We start from the raw sequence: 22,489 nt of genomic DNA, 5'->3' as shown, positions 1-22,489 counted from the left end.
GTAAATTGGGCTAAGGAGATTTCTAGGCAGAATATTCAGCCAAGTGCTTTCTTTTCCTTCTTTCTTTCTTTCGTTTTTTTAAAAGATGGGATCTTGCTATGTTGCCCAGTCTGGCCTCAAACTCTTGGGATCATGGAGTGAACTTCCCATCTCAGCCTCCCAAGTAGCTTGGACTACACGTACACAGTATCACACCCAGCTCCAACTGATTTCTTTTAGCTGTCAACAATAAGGTACAGGAAGAGAGAGATAAGTAAAAAAGGGTTCAGGTTTCTAGAAGAATTTAGAGGATATATAAAGGGCTGAGGACAGTATTTCTAGCCATCAAAAGTTTCTCAAAGGAAGAACAATATTAAGGTAAAGATGAAGTCAAGAGTGCAGCTCTTAGACTTTTTAAGACCTCAGAAAGTTCTAAGTGCATATCTTATAGATTCTCTCAAGTAAATGAGGAGCTACTAAGAATGCCTCATAGACTCTTTTTCTACTCTTTCAAGAATCTCAAGGGGCCAGGCACGGTGGCTCATGCCTATAATCCTAGCACTCTGGGAGGCCGAGACAGGAGAGATCAATCGCTCGAGGTCAGGAGTCCAAGACAAGCCTGAGCAAGAGCTAGACCCCATCTCTACTAAAAATAGCAAAGTCATAACATGTAACCAAAATGTTTGTACCCCCATAATATCCTGAAATAAAAAAGATAATAAAAATAGAAAGAAATTAGCCGGACAACTAAAGATACATAGAAAAACTTAGCCGGGCATGGTGGCGCATGCCTGTAGTCCCAGCTACTTGGGAAGCCGAGGCAGAAGGATTGCTCGAGCCCAGGAGTTTGAGGTTGCTGTGAGGTAGGCTGATGCCCCGGCACTCTAGCCCAGGCAACATAATGAGACTTTGTCTACAAAAAAATAAAATAAAATAAAATAAAGAAAGAATCTTAAGGGTGTTAGCATCTGAATCTCAGGCCAAGGTAGAGAGGGACCCATCTTAAAAATATTTGTGACTATGGCTTTTGAGGACTCAAATAAGATTCATAGAAAACTCATAAAAAATTTAAGAGAATTGCATATGTAGAAGCTCCACCAGCTTCAACTAAAAAGAATAGTTCAAAATGAAAAGAGCCCTCGGAACACAGAAGCAGGTTTCAAAAGCTACACAGCAGCAAATATGGGCCATTTCTTATGGAAAAGGAAGGATGACTCAAAGTGAAGATCAAGAGCCCAGAGAGCAGAGCTCAGAACCATGGAGGATCACTCTTAGGGAGCAGGATTGGGTCCCAGTCAGGGAAATGGAAATATGCACCGGGCTGGAATTTCAGAATTGCTATGGAACATGACTATGATGTGCCTCGTGTTCACCCCTTTTGAACAGGAGTGTTTAGTGCAGTTACCCTATCCCCATAACCACTGTATGTTGTGTTTGTGTTGCGGATAACTTGATTCTACTTCACAAGTCTTCATATCAAGAGGAACCCCAATTAAGGAGCCACCCCTGAAAAGCCTCATCTGCACTGAGACCTCATTTAGATGATGAGATCCTGACCTTTGAGCTGATGCCATGTGCGATGAGACTTTGAGGGTCCTTGGAGGAGGGTGAGTGTAGTTTGCACATGGAATGGATGTGAGTTGTATTGACCAGAGGGTGGGATGTGGTGGAGAGTCTTTAAATATGTACATTATCAGTCTCTGCTGTATCTTGGTATGTCCTCTTTTTTACTCCTGATTTTTTTATCCTTTTCTTCATTATTTCACCAGTGGTTTGTCTATTTTATTTTTCTTCTCCAAGAACCAACATTTGGTTATGCCAATCTCTTTTATTGCATATATTTGTTTTCTGCTTATTTAGTTTCTCCTTTTATTTTTATTATCTCACTACTTCTACCGTCTTTGGATCAGTTCTGTTGTTGTCTGATTTCTTGACTTCAAAACTTAGCTCTTTAAATTTCAGCCTATTTTCTTTTCTTTCTTTCTTTTTTTTTTCTTTTACAGATTCCACTATAGGTTTATTTATTTTTTTATTTTTTTATTTTTTTTGAGACAGAGTCTCACTTTGTTGCCCAGGCTAGAGTGCCATGGCGTCAGCCTCACTAACAGCGCCCGTCCCCACTATAGGTTTAATTTAAAAAATGGAGCATATCTTACATAAGGATTTTGTAAATTAGAAATCTCATACCTTTCACCTATCTACGTACTATGGAAGATGCGCAGACCTTCCACAGCTCATAGAGGAAACAGTATACAGGGAGGCCAAGGCGGGTGGATCGTTTGAGCTCAAAAGTTCAAGACCAGTCTGAGCAAGAGCGAGACCCCATCTCTACTAAAATTAGAAAGAAATTAGCTGGACAACTAAAAATATATATAGAAAAAATTGGCTGGGCATGGTGGCGCATGCCTGTAGTCCCAGCTACTCGGGAGGCTGAGGCAGGAGGATTGCTTGAGCCCAGGAGTTTGAGGTTGCTGTGAGCTAGGCTGATGCCATGGCACTCTAGCTTGGGCAATAGAGGCAGACTCTGTCTAAAAAAAAAAAAAAGAGAGAGAGAGAGAAGAATCACGAGGCAGAAAATACTTCGAGACACAGCCCTCAGAAAATGTTCTGGAATGCCGTTTCACTTGTATCAATGTCATGTTCCTGGTTCAATTTCTTGAACTCCTCCTCTTGGAAGATGTGCTCAAGGATATATTTGGCATCTTGTTGGTCCTTTAGTTTACTGGTTATTCCAAGAATGTCACCACACTTCTTCTTTTTTTTTTTTTCTTGAGACAGAGTCTTGCTCTGTTGCCCAGGCTAGAGTGCCATGGCATCAGCCTAGCTCAGAACAACCTCCAACTCCTGGGGTTAAGCAATCCTTCTGCCTCAGCCTTCCGAGTAGCTGGGACTACAGGCATGTGCCACCACACCCGGCTATATTTTTCTATATATTTTTAGTTGTCCAGTTAATTTCTTTCTAATTTTAGTAGAGACAGGTCTTGCTGTTGCTCAGGCTGGTCTCGAACTCCTGACCTCGAGTGATCTTCCCACCTCGGCTCCCAGAGTGCTAGAATTACAGGCAGGAGCCACCACGCCCGGCCTCACCACACTTTTTAACATAGAATTCCAGGTCTTCTTCAGTACACTTGTTGGTAATCTGAGCAAGCCATGCCTTCTCAGAGAACCTCTCATCTCAGCCAAATAGCTGCAGAGGAGGAGGTGGTAATTCCCTGAAACTGGGAGGGAAAACCGCAGGCTGAAGGGCTGGCAACAGTGACTCAAACCGAGCTTGGATGAGCTGGAGTGGTTCATGTTTCGCATTTAGCTGCCCGTGACCCTTGATGACCTTGGGGATGGAGGCGGTACCCAGTTGGTAAATGGACAGGTCAAGGAGGGTGGTAAAGTCCTGAGGATTCTCATCACCCTCTTGCAGACACAACTTGAAGCCGCTCTGACAGGGTGGCTGTGTTGGGCAGTGTCATGTAGTGGAAATCCCAGGGTCCTCAGCAGCAGCTGGGTTTAGGTGGACATGTTCTGTTGTGAGCCACTGGAAAACAGTGCCTCTGATTTTTCTGTTTTCTTTTTCTTAGCAAATATTGGTCACTGAACATGTGACATGAGCCAAGCAATGCTGGCTTCCCACCTTGGCTCTTTGAGTGATGAAAAGCCAGAGTGGGTCTGTTAAGTGGGAAGCAGACAGAGCCTGTAGAAAGAACAGCCACTGCTGGTTTCATTACACTCAGTAAGGCACCAAAAGGATAGACAAAGGTGACAGCCTGGGCATTGTTTCCACTGCTTTCCTCATCAACGATTCCAGGAACAGCCTTTCCTGCAGCGTGGCTAATTTCCTTGTTCAAGACTCAGTTGGAAACTAGAGCTTCCTTAGGATGGAAATACTTGTAATATACATTTCTAACAGCACCATTATTATTAACCAGGATTCCCTACTCTTCTAGTAAAAAGTTGATATTGGTATCAAATCTGGACTCTCCACCTTCTCCTAGCATTACAAGGATATTGCCACTGCTGTCAGGTTACTTCAAACTCAGTAGCAGTAAATTTTCCCCTTGGTCCAGCTGTAATCCACAGTTTCACCTCAATTATCTTCTTAGATGTGATTTCTTCTTTTAAGCTCTGCATCTTCCAATTACTCTGAAATTTTTTCCTGCATGGATTTATAGCCATTGTTGGTGGTAAATACCTCCTTTTTGTATGCATTAAAAAGAATGGTGTTCAGGGGGTAGTTTACACCTGTAATCCCAGCACTCTGGGAGGCCGAGGCAGAGGATCGCTTGAGCTCAGGAGTTCAAGACCAGCTTGAGCAAGAGCAAGACCCCGTCTCTACTAAAAAAATAGAAAGAAATTAGCTGGACAACTAAAAATATAGATAAAAATTAGCCGGGCATGGTGGCGCATGTGCCTGTAGTCCCAGCTACTCGGGCTGAGGCAGTAGGATTGCTTGAGCCCAGGAGTTTGAGGTTGTGTGAGCTAGGCTGACACCATGGCACTCTAGTCTGGATGACAGAGTAAGACTCTGTTTCAAAAAAAAAAAAGAATGGTGCTCCGAAGTGCTTTCTCCGTGGTTACCTGAAGCCCAGTGACCACAATCTTCACCTGAGGCTGCCCAGCATCCCACAGCCAGGTAGGTATCCAAGGCCGCTTAGCAACAGCAGAGGTCCAGTGCACTGGGAAGGCGTGGCCCTGGACCCTATCTTCTTACCTAATATAGTACTCGAGGATATGCATTTCTCCTTAAGTACATCAGATAAGTTTCAATATATTTTTTAATCATTCAGTTCTAAGTATTTTCTGATTTCCTGTACAATGTCTTCTTTGATCAGTTTAGCAGTATATTTTAAATTGTCCAAACATACAGAGCATTTTAAGTTGTTAGTGTTATTTTTTTTGACAAGAGTAAAGTGTGTTTAATGTTCAATCTACTTAAAATAAAAGTATTTGAATAACAATGTCTTGGGAAACCTTTCTTTGAGGGGTCACATGGCCACCTGTAGGGCATTCTTCCCGTGCTCCTCTTTGTGGGAACTTGAATGCCCCTGTGGTCAATGGATGGATACCTTCATGTTAGATTGGAGAGAAGCCATGATTCTGATTTTAGAAGGGTGAAGAGGAAGATGCCAAGTGTGGGGGCTATATTTTCATTTCCACTTTCCTACACAGACTTAAAAATAAAAACTGATTTTTTGGTCCAAGTACAAGCCACTATATGCAAATTGTTCCAATTGTAGGAGATGGTCATGCCGCTTCACCTTTTCCAGGTCCTGAAACTGGAAGATTAAACAGAAGTCCATATGTCTAAGAGAATGGGATTGACTTGTCCAGTCTCCCCCAGTGGGAGAGTTTCACACCATGCGCTATACTTGTTAGTAACACTAAAACATTTGGGTGACTTGGGATGACCTCAACTGAAACCCCACCATTCCCCTAAGCCACACCTTCTGGCTAAACCACATCCTCCCCCTAAATCACACCTACCCCTACGCCAAATCTTCCCCCAAGCCACATCTTCTTCCTCAGTTGTTAGTGTTATTGTTGTTATTGTCCTCTGATTATGATGTAGACACACAATGTGGTAAGTACACTGATTCTTTGGTATTTAAGGCTTGTTTTGTAACCTAGAGCATGGTCAATATTTATAAAAGCTCCATGGAAATGCTTGATGAAAATATATATTCCCTAATAATGGGTAACATTTTCTAAATAAAATCTATTAAGTCAAACCTGTTGGGTTTTTTGGTTTTTAACTGCTTCCTACTTGGAAGAATTGTATCCTATCTGTGACATCTTTGGTAAGGGTAATTCACTTTTTCCTTTCATTGTTAATGTGACATGAAATATTTGAAAGTTTTATGGTGTATGTAGTATGTTTGATATTAAACTGTGAGTTTGGGGAGTTTTATACCTAACAGTTAGTCAATATTTTAAAATACTGGTATTTGATTCCCTCTTTATGTGAACAAATTGATTCCAAATTTTAAGCTGGAAAGTCATTGCAAAATTATTTCAAGTGTAATCATAACCATGTGAAGAAATCTCTATAAGTCACATAGTTTAAATTAAGAATTATGTACATATTGTTCATACTGTTTGTGTTCTGATCATGAAACAAAAATAATAAAATAGTGGTTATAAAATGTATAGGTTAACATAGAAGTAGACAGAGTTCAGACATATATCCCAATGTCCATGGGAATTTTAAAAATGATAAAATAGTGTTTTAATTCATTGAGGAAGGTATGGTTTATTTAATAAATTAATTAGCCATCCACCTGGAATAAAATAAGATTGGATTCCCAAATTCGCAATGGATTTACAAACTCACTACATTCAGAAATAAATTCTGGCTACTTGGGAGGCTGAGGCAAGAGAATTGCTTGAGCCTAGGAGTTCCGGGCTGTAGTGTGCTATAATAGTGCCTGTGAATAGCCAGTGCCCTCCAGCCTGGCCATATTAGTGAGACCCCATCTCTGAAAGAAAAGAAGAAAGAAAGAAAAAGAGAGAGAGAGAGGGAGGGAAGGAAGGAAGGAAAGACAGAAGAAAGGGAGGAAAGAAAGAAAAAGAAGGCAAGAAAGAAAGAAAGAAAGAGAAAGGAACGAAGGAAGGAAGGAAGGAAGGGGGAAAGAAAGAAAATGAATTCTGGATCTAAATGTATTAAAGTTTAAGTATAAAAAATATTAAAAACATGAAATAAAAATTTGGAGTCTAGATGTATAGCTTACGATTTATAAAGACTTGTTTAAACAAGAGAAAAAGAAGGTCAAGGAAAAGTTAGGTCTATTAATATTAGACTTCATAAAAATCCATTTTGTTTTTAATTTTCTTAAATTTTTATTTATTTATTTATTTTTTAGAGACAAGGTCTCACTCTGTCACCTAGGCTGGAGTGCAGTGGTGTGATCATAGCTCACTGTAACCTCGAACTCCTGGCCTCAAGTGATCCTCTCGCCTCAGCCTCTTGAGTAGCTGGGATTACAGATTTGAGCCACTGTGCCCTACAGAAACCCATTTTTTGATAAGGAAAAAGATAATAAAGCCAAAAGATAAATAAATAATAGACTGAAAAAATGTTTGCAAGGCATGGAATTGAAAAAGGGTTAAATTTGTAATATGCAATGAGAGTCTATAAATTTTTATTTTTTTAAAAAAAGGGCAACCATCTGCAGCAAGGGGGCTATAGGTCACCCCATTAACCTCTCTCTTCTAAGTTTCCCCTCAGGAAGAGAGGCCTGTGAGAGCCAGAGAGAAGCTGCTCTCCAAAGATGGATGGCACAGTGAATCTGAGCAGTGCAAGGGATGGGCTATGTCAACAAAGGGTGGACCGTGTGCACAACTTTAGATCTACCGTCAAAACGTGAATCTGCTCTGAGGAATGGAGGTCGGTGACCACTTCCAACTTCCATACCTTTGGGATTTGCCACAGCATTCCTGCCAAGGCACACTCTCCTTGGATGAGTCCCAGCCAATGACTAAGCCCAGTGGACATACTACAGCTGGGCCATTTCTGCCTGATGTGGGACTCCTTTAATGGGCATTCAGCCTGGCCAAGACGTCAGAGCTGCACTACACCCTGGGCCTCTTCCCATCCAATCCTCCTTCTTTCTTCCTTTCCTTTCATAGCTGTCAGTCCTGCATCATGGCCTGAAGATTTTTCCTGGCTACTCCTGCTTCCTCTCGTCTTATGTTTCACAGAGATTTCCCCCTTGAATTTCGGATTCCATCCTCAGCAGCTGCTTGCAGGAGGACTTGAAGTTATACAGCTCCTGTTTCTAAGAAACAGTTTGCTATGGGTGCTGCTATGATGAAAGCCTAAAACATGGTACTGGCTTTGCAACTACCTGGCAGAGAGAGGCTGGAAGGACTTTGAGGGAAAAGGCCAAAGGTCCTCAGGGCCCTGAGTGTTGGCTGAAACCTGAAGGGCCTTGGGGAGACTGTTGATGGGAGCCCAGAGCAAAGTGAGGAAACTGTTTTTGAAAACTGGAGGAATCCTAGCACTCTGGGAGGCTGAGGTGGGGGGATCGCTCGAGGTCAGGAGTTCGAGACCAGCCTGAGCAAGAGTGAAACCCCATCTCTACCAAAAAATAGAAAGAAATTAACTGGACAACGAAAAATATATAGAAAAAATTAGCCAGGCATGGTGGCGTATGCCTGTAGTCCCAGCTACTCAGGAGGCTGAGGCAGGAGGATTGCTTGAGCCCAGGAGTTTGAGGTTGCTGTGAGCTAGGCTGACGTCACAGCACTCTAGCCTGGGCAACAGAGTGAGACTCTGTCTCAAAAAAAAAAAAAAAAGGAAAAGAAAAAGAAAGCTGGAGGAAAGGGGATCTTTGCCCAGAAAGCTTGCCAGTACTGTCACCTGAAGTAATATAGAAAGTAGCAAATGTCCCTAATGAGCTCAGTCACCTAGCCAAGGAGATTTATAGGCAAAATATTGAAAGTGCTACCTGGCTTCTACATGCTGCCTGTGATAAAACATGAGAGGAAAGAGATAAACTAAAAAAACAACTGTTAAATATAAAGCAGACCACATATTGTATGATTCCATTTATATGTGTTAAACAGAAAAAACCTTAGAGAAGTTCAAATTCTAACTGAGTTTACTTGAACAAAGAAAAACAAAACAAAGCACAGCAAAACAAAGCAAAGCAAAACAAAACAATTTGCAAAGGGAGCAGTCCTCGGACCACAAGTTCAGGGAGCTCCAACCAATACCGTGATCTGACAGCAGCATTCATAGGAAATGGAAGTGGAGGTGTAAAGACAACAATTGGTCACTGTTTCATTGGTTAATTGGTTACAGAACCTCCTGCAGTTAACTAAGGTTCAGCTACTAGAGTTAAACTCCACATTGGTTTGATTTGTCAAGCTTAGTGCAGGAGCCTAGTACAAATCAATGGGTTCCCATAAATTTTATTTAACGTATGAAACACCCAGAAAAGGTAAATCTATAGAGATAAAAAGTAGGTTAGTGATTGCCTATAGATGAGCAGGGAGGCTTGGGAGGTGCGATGGTCTGAATGTGTCCCCCACATGCACATGTTGAAACTTAATCATTGATGTAATAGTAGTAAAAGATGGGGCCTTTAGGAGGTTATTAAATCATGGGGGCAGAGCCCTCGTGGATGGCTTTAGGGCCCTTACAAAAGTCCTCGTGGGAGGAGGGGAGTGGGTTCGCTCCTTTCCATCTCTTCTGACATGCGAGGACACAGTGGTTGTTCCTTTTGTCCTTCTGCCCTTTGGCTTTTCTAGCCATGTGAGGACACAGCAAGAAGGCCCTTCCTGGCCAGGTGCGGTGGCTCACGCCTGTAATCCTAGCACTCTGGGAGGCTGAGGTGGGAGGATCGCTCAAGGTCAGCAGTTCGAGACCAGCCTGAGCAAGAGCGAGACCTCATCTCTACTAAAAATAGAAAGAAATTATCTGGACAGCTAAAAATATATATAGAAAAAAATTAGCCGGGCATGGTGGCACATGTCTGTAGTCCCAGCTACTCGGGAGGCTGAGGCAGAAGGATTGCTTGAGCCCAGGAGTTTGAGGTTGCTGTGAGCTAGGCTGACACCACGGCACTCTAGCCCAGGCAGCAGAGTGAGACTCTGTCTCAAAAAAAAAAAAAAAAAAAAAAAAAGAAGGCCCTTCCCACACACCAAATGCTGGTTCCTTGATCTTAGACTTCCAAACCTCCAGAATTGTGAGAAATTTCTGTTGTTTATAAATTACCCAGTCTTGTTTGTGGATATTGTTATAGCAGCACAGACAGACTAAGACACGGGGACATGGAGAGTGACTGCTCATGCTAATGGGTACCAGGATCTTTTCTGGGGTGATGAAATTGTTCTAAGACTAATTGTGATGGTGGTTGTACAACTCTGTGAATATACTGAAAACCACTAAATAGTATGTTTTAAATGGGAAAATTGTATGGTATATGAATTATATCTCAATAAAGCTAATATATAGGACTTACTGCGCTTGAACATTAAACCATTATATTTTTCATTGCCAGCCTCACCAGATGGTAAATGATTCTAAGAAATGGCTCTGGGCAGAAATAAAATCCAATACACTATCAGGAAAATATTATCTAAAAAAGACATTAAGGGTTAAGACTCTAAAAAGATCTAAGGAGATGCTTTACAGAATGTGTCAGACAGAAAAAAGGCTCTCCAGAGATTTTAAGGACATTATTTCTCAGCAATCTCTTAAGGTAGAGAAGAGCTTATCTCAAAGAGATTTGTGAGAGTGGCTTTTGTTGAATGTAGTGGATTATGATTTGATGCATAAAGAACCCACAAAGCTCAGGAGGAACCATGAATACCAAAGTGTGAGGTTGGCATGCTGGAGGAAGGAGCCTCTAGAAGTTGAAAAAGGGAGGGAAAATTCTCCCCTGAAGACTTGAGCAGGAATGCAGCCCTGCTGACACCTATATTTTAAACTTCTAACTTCCAGAACTGTAAGAGAATAAATTTGCCTTGTGTTAAGCCACAAATAAATAAATAAATAAATATTTAAAAATTTAAAAACCACAAAGCTTTTAAGAGAATTGCTCTAGCAGAAGCATCTTCAGCTGGGACTAATGAAATACATAGTACAAAATGAAAAGATGCCTTTGCACCCCTATCCTTTCACAGGCAGGAAGCAGGCTGAGAAGGCTACTCAAATGTAAACTCAATTTTCTTATGGAAAATGAAGGAAGTTCCAGAGAGTGAAGCCGAGAGCCCAGACACTAGAGCCAAATCCACAATGAACAACTCTCAGGCAGTTGGATTAAGCCCGAATCAACCTTTGTCTGTTGGATTTCAGAATTCTCTACTATGTGCCTCCCATTTTCTCTCTTTTTGAAAGAGGGTGACTATAGAGGTTATTCTATGCCTTTCCCACCATTGTAGGTAGGATGTGTATAGAAGGCAGATGACTTTTTTCTTTAGTTCATAGATTTGCTATGTAAGAAGGGATGTGAAGGAGAAACCAATCAGGAGATAAATTAAGAGGCTTTTAAGATAGCCCAGGCAAGATATGATGGTGGCTTGGAGTAGATAGCAGTGCAGAAAATGATTAAGTCAAGAGAGTCGGAATATATTTTGAAATCAGAGCCAACAGGCTTTGTTGATATATTGGAAATGGGACATAAGAAAAAGAAGAGTTGAATGTGATTCCACAATCTTTAGCTTGAAGAACTGAGTGAATGAAAGTTCCGCTCCAACTACTTTTGTCTGTCCCTTTTCAGAACAAAATTCTGTGTCACCATTTTCTCACCTCCCACTTTTCATCCCACCTCTATCCAGTCTCTGCCTGCTACCACTCTACAAAAAAAATGCTGTTGAAAATATCACCAATCCCCACCGTGTTTCTAAATCCAATGGATACTTTTTCATCATTGTTATGTGATCACTCTATTTTACTTAGTACAGGTATCCACTGACTTTTTGAAATGTTTCTTCCCTTGGCTTTTATGAACCAGGGACTTTTCTGGTTTTCTGATATCTCTCTGGTTGCTCCTTTTCAGTCTCCTTTTCTGGCTTCTCTCTCTCTTCCCCCCCCCCCCCCCCCGAGGCAGGGTCTCACTCTATCACCCAGGCTAGAATGCAGTGGCATCATCGTAGCTCACAGCAACCTCAAACTCCTGGACTTAAGTGGTCCTCCTGCCTCAGCCTCCCGAGTAGCTGGGACTATAGGCATGTGCCACTAAGCCCAGATAATTTTTCTATTTTTTGTAGAGAGATGGGGTCTTACTCTTGCTCAGGTTGGTCTCGAACTCCTGACCTCAAGCGATCCTTCCATCTTGGCTTCTCAAAGTCCTAGGATTACAGGCATGAGCCACCATGCCTGGCCAGATCACTCACTCTTAAATCTATCCATTTCTTTATTTTTTTTTAATTAAAAAATTTTTTAGAGACTGGGTCTGGCTCTGTCACCCAGGCTGTAGTACAGTGGTGCGATCATAGCTCTCTACAACTTCAAACTCCTGGCCTAAAGGGGTCCTCCCACCTCAGCCTCCCCAGATGCTGGGATTACAGGCATGCGCCACCACACCCAGCTCTGTCCATTTCTTTTCATCCCTACTGCTGCTATTGTAGTACAAGCCATTTTCATCTTTTGCCTGGACCTCCGCAACAGCTCCCTTCTCTAGCCTCCTTGCATCTACTTTGACCCCTCTCCATGCTATGGTTAGAATGTTCTTGTTCAAACACAAATAGGATTGTGCACTTTCTCAGTTTAAAGTTTTTCAATAATTGTCCTTGGAATATATTCCAAAATCCTTAATATAGCACATAAGCCTTTGCACCATCTGGACCCTGCTATTCCTTTTATCTCAATCTCATATCATTTCCCTTTATTCTCTGTGCCCAACCACACCGATCTTTTCTCAGTTGCTTGAACCTGCCATGCTTCCTCTAACCTTTGGGCCTTGACACTTTTTCTTTCTGCTCAAACAACTCCATTCTATTGTTTGGCTAACTCATGTTCATCCATCAGGTCTCATATTGAATAGCATTTCCTCAGGGCAGCCTGCCCTAATCCTCCCAGATTAAATCAACTCACTCTGTTTTGTGTTTCCTTAACCTTCTGAACTTCTGTTTGGCAGCACTTTGCTTATGATTCTTGTAATTGTTTAGTAGAGTATCTGTTTTGTGTCCGTCCCCATCCCTAGATTTTTAGCTCCATGATGACAGGCTGTGCCCATTTTATTCCCCATGTATCCACAGTAGTGCCCAGCGTGTAGGTAGATACTTACTGAGTATTTTTGACCTGGCTGACAATCAGGGAAGGTTTAAGTCGCACTGGACTTTGGGCACAGGCTAGAACTGTCTGGGACTACAACCTCCTCTTCTCCCTTAAGAAAAGTTGTAAGGGCCAGGAGAAATGAAAGTACTCTTTGGCTTCATGCATTGCCTACTACAATATGAAAGAATATTTATCATAGTCCTACCTGGTAAAGTGAAAAATTAGGAAAAAAAAACCCTAAATGTCCAACAATGGGGGAATGGCTTAATACATTATCAGCAGTTTTAAAGTATTATCTAATATAGTAAATCCTTATTTTTCAAATAAAATATTGCATGGGGCCCTGATATGTAAAATGCATTAAAATAGGGCCATTCCAGTTGAATGGGACAGAGCTTAATTTCCTGGGCCTCCCCAGCTTTTCCTTTCCCTTCCCCATTTTTCTGCCCCTCCTCCCCCACATCTTAAATGCTTTCCAATCCCTGCCTCTACTCTCTCCCCATCCCGGTACTAACCAGGTCCACCCTGCTTAGCTTCACAAGATCAGGTTCTCTCTTTTAAAGCCAAGGTATCACTTCTGTCCTAGGTTTCCATGAGGCACTCCAAATACTTTGTTGTGTTGTTGCTGTTAAACTGGCTCAAGTTGCTTTTCTGTTACTTTCAATTAAAAAAAATAAATAATACTGTTTCATCTGGAGATTCAGTTGTGTAATAGAAAGAACACTGGCTTTGGAGTCAGAAAACTCTGGTTATAAATCTAGGTCCTGGGCCAGGTGCAGTGGCTCACGCCTATAATCCTAGCACTCTAGGAGGCCGAGGTGGGTGGATCGTTTGAGCTTAGAAGTTCGAGACCAGCCTGAGCAAGAGTGAGATCTCGTCTCTACTAAAAAAAAAAAAAAAAAAAAAAAGAAAGAAATTAGCTGGACATCTAAAAATATATATAGAAAAAATTAGCCGGGCATGGTGGCGCATGCCTGCAGTCCCAGCTACTCAGGAGGCTGAGGCAGAAGGATTGCTTGAGCCCAGGAGTTTGAGGTTGCTGTGAGCTACACTGATGCCACGGCACTCTAGCCAGGGCAACAGAGTGAGACTCTGTCTGAAAAAAGAAAACAAAAAACAAACAAACAAACAAAAAAATAAATCTAGGTCCTGACTTTGAGCAAGTTAACCATTTTCAACTTCAGTTTTCTTATCTACAAAAGAGATAATACCTAGCTTTTGCCATTTTTCCCTAAAAACACAACAGCAATATATTAAAAGGCCCAATATTGAGCAGGCTCTCAAGAAATGTTAAATAAGGAAAATTAAAGTCTTATTCAGAGCCCTCCCCAATCCCCTGCAACTGGAAGGAGTGGATCACCAGACTCTGTGCAGTCAAAATTAGTGAGGCTGCCACCTTGTGGTGACTGACTGGCACACTGTCCAATACTGTTGAGCATGTTTGAAGCAAGATGTTTCAGAAACAAGAGCTACCTAAAAGGATGGCAGGCACACCAGAGAGACGCTCGAATAAAGATAATAACTAAAGACATGAGACAAGGACACTTCATCACTAGAAAGAGTAAGGAATAAAGGACTCAAGATTGAACGAACCTTTAGGGACTGTCACATGCAGCAGAGAAGTCAGAGAAAGGGACAGAAAGAAGTGGCTGATGAAGGAGGAGAAGAAGCAAACAAATACACATAGTTTGGTGTATCACTCAAGCCAGCATTGACTCATATATTTGAGTTGATAGCTAATGTGATCTTTTCTTTTTTCCAAGACTTCAGAAGCCATTAACAAAAGCCAGCTAACACCATAATCCTTACAATACCACTGTCCCATGCCACAGCTCCATGGTGCTCCTTCTGGAGGCTCTAGGGGAAAATTGGTTCCTTACCTTTTCCAGCGTCTAGAGGCTGCCCACATTCCTCAGTCACATCACTAAGACCTCTGATTCCATTGTAACATTGCTTCTTCTGACTCTGACTCTCCTGCTTCCCTTTCTTCCTTACAAGGATTCATGTGATTCCATATAGCCTACCTGGATAATTCAGGATAATCTCCCCGTCTCAAGATTCTTACTTAATCACATCCACAAAGTCCCTTTTGCCAGATAAGGTAACATATTCACAGGTTCTGAATATTGGGATGTGGACATCTTTGGAGGGCCATCATTCTGCATACTACAGTGCATTTTTCTCAACTCTACATTCAGTGACGTAACACTGGTATCTTAAAATTGACCATGGTGGGAGTATTTACACCACAAAAATTGGCAAATTCTACAAATCGGGGCTTTTCCCCCTGGAGAGACTGTTGTTAAACTTTACTTGCACTGGTTATAATGGTTGGCTGGGGTGAATGAACCTAACATCAAGGCAAAAGAGAACTGTCAATACACACTAAAGGGAGGGAGGATTATGGATATAATCCAGAAGATACCAGGGCCACTTCCTAATTCTCCTATGTCCAGTACTAAAAATCAATGGAAAATTATAGGAATATTATATAGCTGGACCACCAAGACCTCCAATCACTCAAGAAATAAAGTTTGGTCACCTATAAAAAAACTCAGTTATAGCCCCAACTAGAAACTATGTGACTAAGTTCCAGCCAATGAAATGTAAGTGCAAAGGATATACCACTTCTGGATCAGGGTCTTTAAGACAGTGGCATGCCTCCTTCATGCCCTCTTTCTTTCCATCTCTATGACCCTGTTGAACTGGCTGAAGACAAAGAGAATATGGAATGGGTAGTGGATATGTGACGTCAAAGCTACCAACTATGGCCTTGTGATCAGTTATGAAGAGGTTTCTTGCCATGTCAGTTAAATATTTACGTTGTATCAAATTTTCTTCTCCTTTCCTTTTCCCCTTCTCGCAAATATATGTAGGGTGTGGTATGTTGTAGTGGTTAACTTTGAAGTTCAGTCCATAGGCTATAGAACATTGAGGCAGGATCGTTGCAGAACTCAAGGAAGAATGAACATTATTCAGAGATCCTGGACTTGTTGGATGAAGTCACTAATGAGACTGAGTTGATTCCTTTTTAAGGGATAGAAGGTGAGTATAGTGAGTATACAATTTAGGTTATAAAAGGCTGGCCGGGCGCAGTGGCTCACACCTGTAATCTTAGCACTCTGGGAGGCTGAGACAGGCGGATCGATTGTTTGAGCTCAGAAGTTCGAGACCAGCCTGAGCAAGAGCGAGACACTGTCTCTACTAAAATAATAGAAAGAAATTAGCTGGACAACTAAAAATATACAGAAAAATTAGCCGGGCCTGGTGGCACATGCCTGTAGTCCCAGCTACTCGGGAGGCTGAGACAGTAGGATCACTTGAGCCCAGGAATTTGAGGTTGTGGTGAGCTAGGCTGATGCAACGGCACTCTGGCCTGTGCAGCAGAGCAAGACTCTGTCTCAAAAAAAAAAAAAAAATTAGGTTATAAAAGGGAGGGTTGTTTTAGTTTGGAGTTTTGTTTTTTGAAGTATAAGTATAGAAAGAAGGGGCCGGGCGCGGTGGCTCACGCCTGTAATCCTAGCACTCTGGGAGGCCGAGGCGGGTGGATCGCTCAAGGTCAGGAGTTCGAGACCAGCCTGAGCGAGACCCCGTCTCTACTAAAAAAAAAAATAGAAATAAATTATCTGGACAACTAAAAATATATATAGAAAAAATTAGCTGAGCATGGTGGTGCATGCCTGTAGTCCCAGCTACTCGGGAGGCTGAGGCAGTAGGATCGCTTAAACCCAGGAGTTTGAGGTTGCTGTGAGCTAGGCTGATGCCACGGCACTCACTCTAGCCCAGGCAACAAAGTGAGACTCTGTCTCAAAAAAAAAAAAAAGAAGGGTATATGTTGATGTTGGGCAGTCACAAAACCCCGTTTATTGTAGTGGACACTCATCATTCTTATTGGACACTAGGCATCTGCATCCCCTTCACAGGTTTGGGTAAGATCCCAAACATGAGAGAGTGCACCTTATACCATCAAAGGTGACAATACTCACTGTCACTTTCCTAGTGTACCAGACCCAGCCAATTCCATTCTCTTTAGTTTGGATTCCCCGAGACAAGTGAGTTGGAAAAGAAAGAAAAGTCAATATAGGGTTTGTTAATGAGCAGTAAGCTATGGACAATGGGCCTCAGGCCCTCTGGGGTCCCTCAGAAACACTATGAAATGATGCATCTTTGAAGTGTCCCTCTCAGGGGCAAGGAAGCTGAACTATTTGTTCACTGTTAGATCTGGCTATGAGACAGGTAGCAGGGTATGTTTTGCAGGTTCTTTAGAAAATTTTAGCTTTTCAATTTCAAATGCTGCATCTTCCCCTTCCTCTTAAATATCATGTGATGGCTTGGGCTGCAACAGCCAACTTGCAACTAGTAAATATAAAGGTAAGACGAAGCGAATTGCAAGAGATATCAGCTCTGATATTATCAAGCCAGTAAAACCGCCTACCTCCATTTTTCTTACGTGTGAGAAAAACATACTTTAAAAAAAGTCACTACAGTCTAGTTTTCTGTTATCTGCAGGCAAAAGCATTCACATTCCCAACTGATTTATTTAGTCTCACTTCTAGCCAAGGGCACAGACCCAACTTTGAATCAAAGGGGAGTGATACAAAGCAGCAGGGACTGTGGGGAAACTTTCTGGTGATGGGGACAGCAATGGTAGTGGTTCTGGTGGCATCATCTAGCATGTTGACCCTTCAGAACCTTATTTTGCTTTCTGCTGGCCTTTACCAGGGACACAGACAATAGATTCTCTGTATTGAATAATAATTGTTACTACTCACTGTTTACTGCAAGCCAAGTGTTTTATATTAATAAATTTTCTCACCTAATTCCTATCAACTATTCAAGATAGGTATTAATATCTTCTCTGAGGTTAAATGAGGATAACTCCAAGATCTCACAGTTAGTAAGTGGCAGAGTGGAGATTCAGTTTCAGGTCAGAGTTACCCCAGAGCCAGATCTTAATCACTATACTATATTGCCAATATTTCTTTTGCCAACTCCTAAATTTTGGACCTGAGACCCTATCTCAAGCTGGAGAATGGGGCCATACCCTAGAAGGGGAAGAAAGACAGGCTCACATAGACTGTTGTCTGTCATCAGGCCCTTCTGGCAGGGGGATATCGGATCTGCCCAAATGTAGACAGGCTCTGAGCCAGACTGCACAGATGCAGGCAGTCCTCTGAGTCAGGCCAGGAAAGGCTCCAGATGAACTGCCAGACTTCTGTGTCTGAAACCCTGAGAGATAAGGAGGAAACTTGGGTAGCACTCTCAGAGACAAAGTGATTCTGCAGGTCTGGAATGTGCTGAAATCCAGGCAAAATAAAGTGGCAATATACATGAAGAGGGGGCATATGTGAGAATCAATCAACTCTCTGGTGGCAATTCTTGCTTGTAAACTGATTAACTATAATACATTGCTTTCTCCCTTTCTCTTCACAGGCTGGATTTTGAGGTCTAAGTCTCAACCCAACCCAGATCCAGCCTACTCCCACCTTCCGTTCACCCACACACCAAGTGTCAGAGCCACCTTGGACCCCTCACCGTTTTCATTTAGTCAAAATTTTCTATAAATATTTATTATCAATTTTGTGCCAGACAGGCAAGGATTTACAGGGAGGAAGGAACTTACAGAGGATGAAGATGTTAAAAGATAATTGCACAAATAATTAATTAGGATTGTAATACCTGACAGGAAGGAAAAGTAGTATTGAATAAAAGTGTATACTTGGTGTCTTGGTTTGTTCCTGCTGCTATAACAAAATACCTGAGACTGGGTAATTTATAAATAATATAAATTTATTTTTCATAGCTCTGGAGGCTGAAAGTCCAAGATCAGCATGCCAGCAGGTTCAGTGTCTGGTGAAGGCCTGGTCTCTGCTTCCAAGTGGCGCCTTGGAACCATTTGGAACATGGAAGACAGAAGGGGGAACAGGGCCTATCTAGTTCCCTTGACCCTTTTATTAGGCACTAATCTCATTCATGAGGGAGAAGTCTTCAATGGCCTAATCACCCCTGAAGGACTTGCCTCTTAATATTATACTATTGCACTGGGGATTAAGTTTCAACATGAATTTTGGAGAGGACACAAACATTGAAACCATAGACCTGCACCAGATCTAGCCTGAAGGCTCATATTTAAATCATCCCTTCATTTGTTTTCTTCTTATCATCATTATCCCCTTTATAAGAATGGTGTCTTCTGCATTGTCCCCTCTGCTGCATCCCCCTACCATAGCTATGATTCAGATCACTGCTAGATCTTTGTACTTACCTTCTAACAGGTATCCCTGTCTCTCTTTTTTTGCCCACGCAAGCCAATGCCCTACACTATAGCTAGAGTTGTATTTCTAAAATACAATATGACTAGCTCCTCCTTCACATTAAGGATTTATCTCCCTTGCCTGGCACAGTTTGCTCAACCTCCTTTCAGCCTCATCTCCTGTTCCTCTCCTATTGGAACAGATTCTCATCTCCACTACTACTTATTCATGTTTGCTCTGCAACATTCTACCCACCCATCTCAGCCCAGGACTCAAAGCACTCATTGAACATGTGCTAGATGAGAGCACCATGGATGAGGCACTGGGCAAGATTAGTGAGGAGGAAAAAGCTGGAAGCCACAAGTCAGCATACCTTCTGATGACCACCCCAGATAGTGATACTGTACCTATTTCTGAAATAGACTGGAAGCTCCATGAGGGCAATGACAGGGTCTGATTTGTCCACTGCTGCACCCCTAGTTGTGCCTGGCACATAGGAAGAGCTCAACATATTTCTCTCAGTGCATAAATAAATATATAAATGTGACAGATGTTCTTAAACTATATCCACTGGAGTTACAAGTGCATGTGTCTAGACTCCTTAAAAGACTAGAAGTTCCTTAGGGGAAGGGGTTGTCACTTACGTGTGCATGCTTTACAAAGAATCATTCTACAAAGTGATTTCACATAGTTTATTACTTGTGTTTCTCATTACAACCCCATGAATTATCCCCATTTTATAGATGAGTAAACTTCCTTTCTTCCTGTTAAATGTGAATATTTAAAATATGCTATGATTTTTATACCATATTTTGTCATGTTGCCATTTTTCTTTTAAATATACTGGGAGTCATAAAATTGGGAAGAGGCCCAGTAATCTGTGCAAAGTAACCTGACCAAAGTCTGAGCCCTAGTAAAGGGCCTAAGTCAGATCCACAGGCATTCACTGCCTCGAAATTCCCTCAAATAATTCCAGTATGGCCCATCACAGGGGGTAATTAAGTTCATGGGATGTAGAGTCAGATAGATGTTTTACCTTCAAAAGTTTCAACAGTATTTTGTGATTTTGGCAAGTTATTCAGCTTCCTCACTGGAAAACCGAGGGACATAATGGTACCTACCGCAGAGCTGCTATCAGGATTAAATGAAAATACACTTGAAGCACTCAGAACAGACTGGGCATGTAGTCAGCACGCAGTAAATGGTAGCTGTCATTATAAGAACTATAGTTGTTGAATGATTGACTCTGGCATATAACGCCTGCATTCAACTTGAAAATGGAGCTGTCACAGTGGTTCAGCTGAAGGGGTAGGAACTGTAGCCAATTTTTTCTAGAAATAAATCTTTGTGGGAGGATAATGACCGGTTAGAAAGCCTGAGTCTTGAGGGAACAAAGATCTGATCCCCCGGCCCAGGGAGAAAGGAGGCGAAGTCTCCCCTGTAGGATGCAACCACCGTGCAGAACCTCCCCCGAACTAAGTAGAAACCTGCTGGGCACTCCCAGCCGGGGGCGAGGCTGCCTCAGTAGCCAGATTTTAGCACAGCGGGGCAGGATCTTCTTTAATTCCGCTCTCTTATTCTCGGGGACCACACCCTGCGCGCCGGGGGAAGGACTCCAAAGCCGTGGGGCGGAGGCTTCCGCGCGGCCCCAAACCTGACCATCTATGGTCACAGAACGCACCGAACAAACAGGAAGTGGGGCGAGAGTGGAGGATCTTTCTCCACCTTCCCAGCCCTGGGCAGAGCGAGCCCGGCGGGGACGGGCACGCCCAGACACTCAGGGCTGGGCCCAGGGCGCCCTCACCGACCCCTCCCTCCACGCCCAACCTCCACAAGTCCTCCCTGAACGGGGTCCAGACCAACTGCCTTCCCACGTCACAAACGGGGAAACCAAGGCATGCACCCCCAGAGAGAGGCGGAACTTGGCCACAATCCCCACAGAGAGCCGACGGCCGCCTGAATTCCCGCCCTCAGAGAATCCTGCCCCTAGTTCTAACAAGACCCCTTCCGGACTGCAGTAAAAAGGAACTGGCCTTTGCCATTGAGACCAAACTGATAGGAGAATCAGCCACTCATCGGTCCTCCTTCCCCGGAGGTGGAGCGCCGCCGGCGGCTGACTCCCGCCCTTCATTGGCCTGGGCCTCAGGCGCAGTACCGCGGCCCGAGGGGTGGGGCCTATCTTGTGAGCACGCCCTCCCCGGCTCGCTCCCGCCTTGGGGGCGGGGCTTTCTCTGGCGCCCTCCGCGCTCGTCGGGATTCTCCGAGGCGTGGTGGATAGGGGGCGGAGCCACGAGCAGGGCGGCCAGATTTCCTTCCCAGTCCAAGGCTGGCCTAGCGCTTCAGCCGGCAGCTCATTTCCGGTGGGGGCGCCGCGCCCAGTGAGGGCCCGGAAGTGGGTCGCGCGGAGATTGCTGGGCAGTTCTTGCCGGAAGTGGAGAGCGGCTGATCGCAGTCCCGAGGTGAGGGAGAACTCTGAGGTGAGGGTGTGCGGCTGGGTAGGGACTGGGGTCTCCTCGGGGCCCATCGGCCCCTGGCGTTATTAACGGCCCTTCTGGTCTACGCGCATGTGGTGAGCCTTCCTGCGGGAGCCGGGGCCAAGATCCCTCAGACCGACCCGGAGTCCTGGGCGCGGTCTCTTGAGGTGGGGCCGGGGTGACGAGCTGAACCTGGCTGCCCCCGGGAGGCCCCTCCGCTAGATTTCGCAGTGCTGCCCGTCAGCCTCAGCGGAGGCCTGATTCCTGAGGTGCCCTGAGTGAAAGGCGCCTCTGAGACCTTAGAGTCTTCTCTTTTCCCGGTCTCGCTCCCATTGCACGGATGGGTAAATTGATCCCCGGAGAAGAGGCTGGTGTAAGATCATACAGCGAGTGAGGAAGAGAATCGGAATCCTGACCCCAGTTCCTTAGATGACTAGCCCCAGGTCTTTTCCGTGTTCCTTGGAACCTCTAACTTGGGGTGGTCTTCCGGTCGTGTTGCCCTGCAGGCAGCAGCAGGTTAAAGGCCAACGGCTGCGTGGAACTTTTTTTTCCCCCTTAATTCTACAGTTTGGGATGCCTGGGGAGTTTTTAAAAGACTGGCGGGCAAGTTCTTGTTTTGCATTCACATAGCCTCCCCTTCTTCCTAGGCTACTGCTCTTATTCTGAAAAGCTAAGCTAACTTTATTGAAGGTGTTTTGTACTTATGGACCTGAAAGCGGCTTTTGGTCTGGCCCCACTACTAAGTGTGGCCTTAGATGCCTTGTTTAACTTATTTGAGCCTCATTTTGCTCATCTTTTAAGTGGGGATCTCTGCTCACCTCCAGGTTGAAATTCAGTGTAACCAATTGTGTTTATTCTGTGCCAGCATTCTGTCACATGCAGGGAATGCAGCTTTGAAACAAAAAGATAGAGCCTTCCCTCATGGAGCTAGCAGTGTTTGCAGGGACATTTAAGAAGTAATTGTAAATGTTAGTGAATGTGAGGAAGAAAGAACAGTGTGCTATGAAAGTATGTAACAAGGGATTCAGGAAAACTTCTGAAGAAGCAGTTCAAGATGAATTTTGAAG

General features: G+C 43.4%; 1 protein-coding gene and 1 pseudogene across 4 annotated transcripts in view; one reads left to right on the top strand and one right to left on the bottom strand.

Moving 5' to 3' along the window:
- Nucleotides 1-2,574: 2,574 nt before the first annotated feature.
- Nucleotides 2,575-21,472, bottom strand: LOC123634867 (annotated as a pseudogene).
- CAP1 (cyclase associated actin cytoskeleton regulatory protein 1) overlaps nt 21,232-22,489 on the top strand; it is a 25,641-nt gene continuing 24,383 nt past the window's right edge. Inside the window, exon 1 of one of the 4 annotated variants that reach the window (XM_045548148.1) lies at nt 21,232-21,407. The gene's annotated coding sequence lies outside the window, so the exon portion shown is untranslated. Of the gene's footprint in view, nt 21,426-22,489 lie in introns of all 4 variants that reach the window. The other 3 variants (XM_045548150.1, XM_045548149.1, XM_045548151.1) reach the window with 3 other exon arrangements.

The sequence above is a fragment of the Lemur catta genome, chromosome 3, assembly GCF_020740605.2.
Source record: "Lemur catta isolate mLemCat1 chromosome 3, mLemCat1.pri, whole genome shotgun sequence".
NCBI classification, from domain to species: domain Eukaryota; kingdom Metazoa; phylum Chordata; class Mammalia; order Primates; family Lemuridae; genus Lemur; species Lemur catta.
This window is presented reverse-complemented; position numbering and strand designations above follow the sequence as displayed.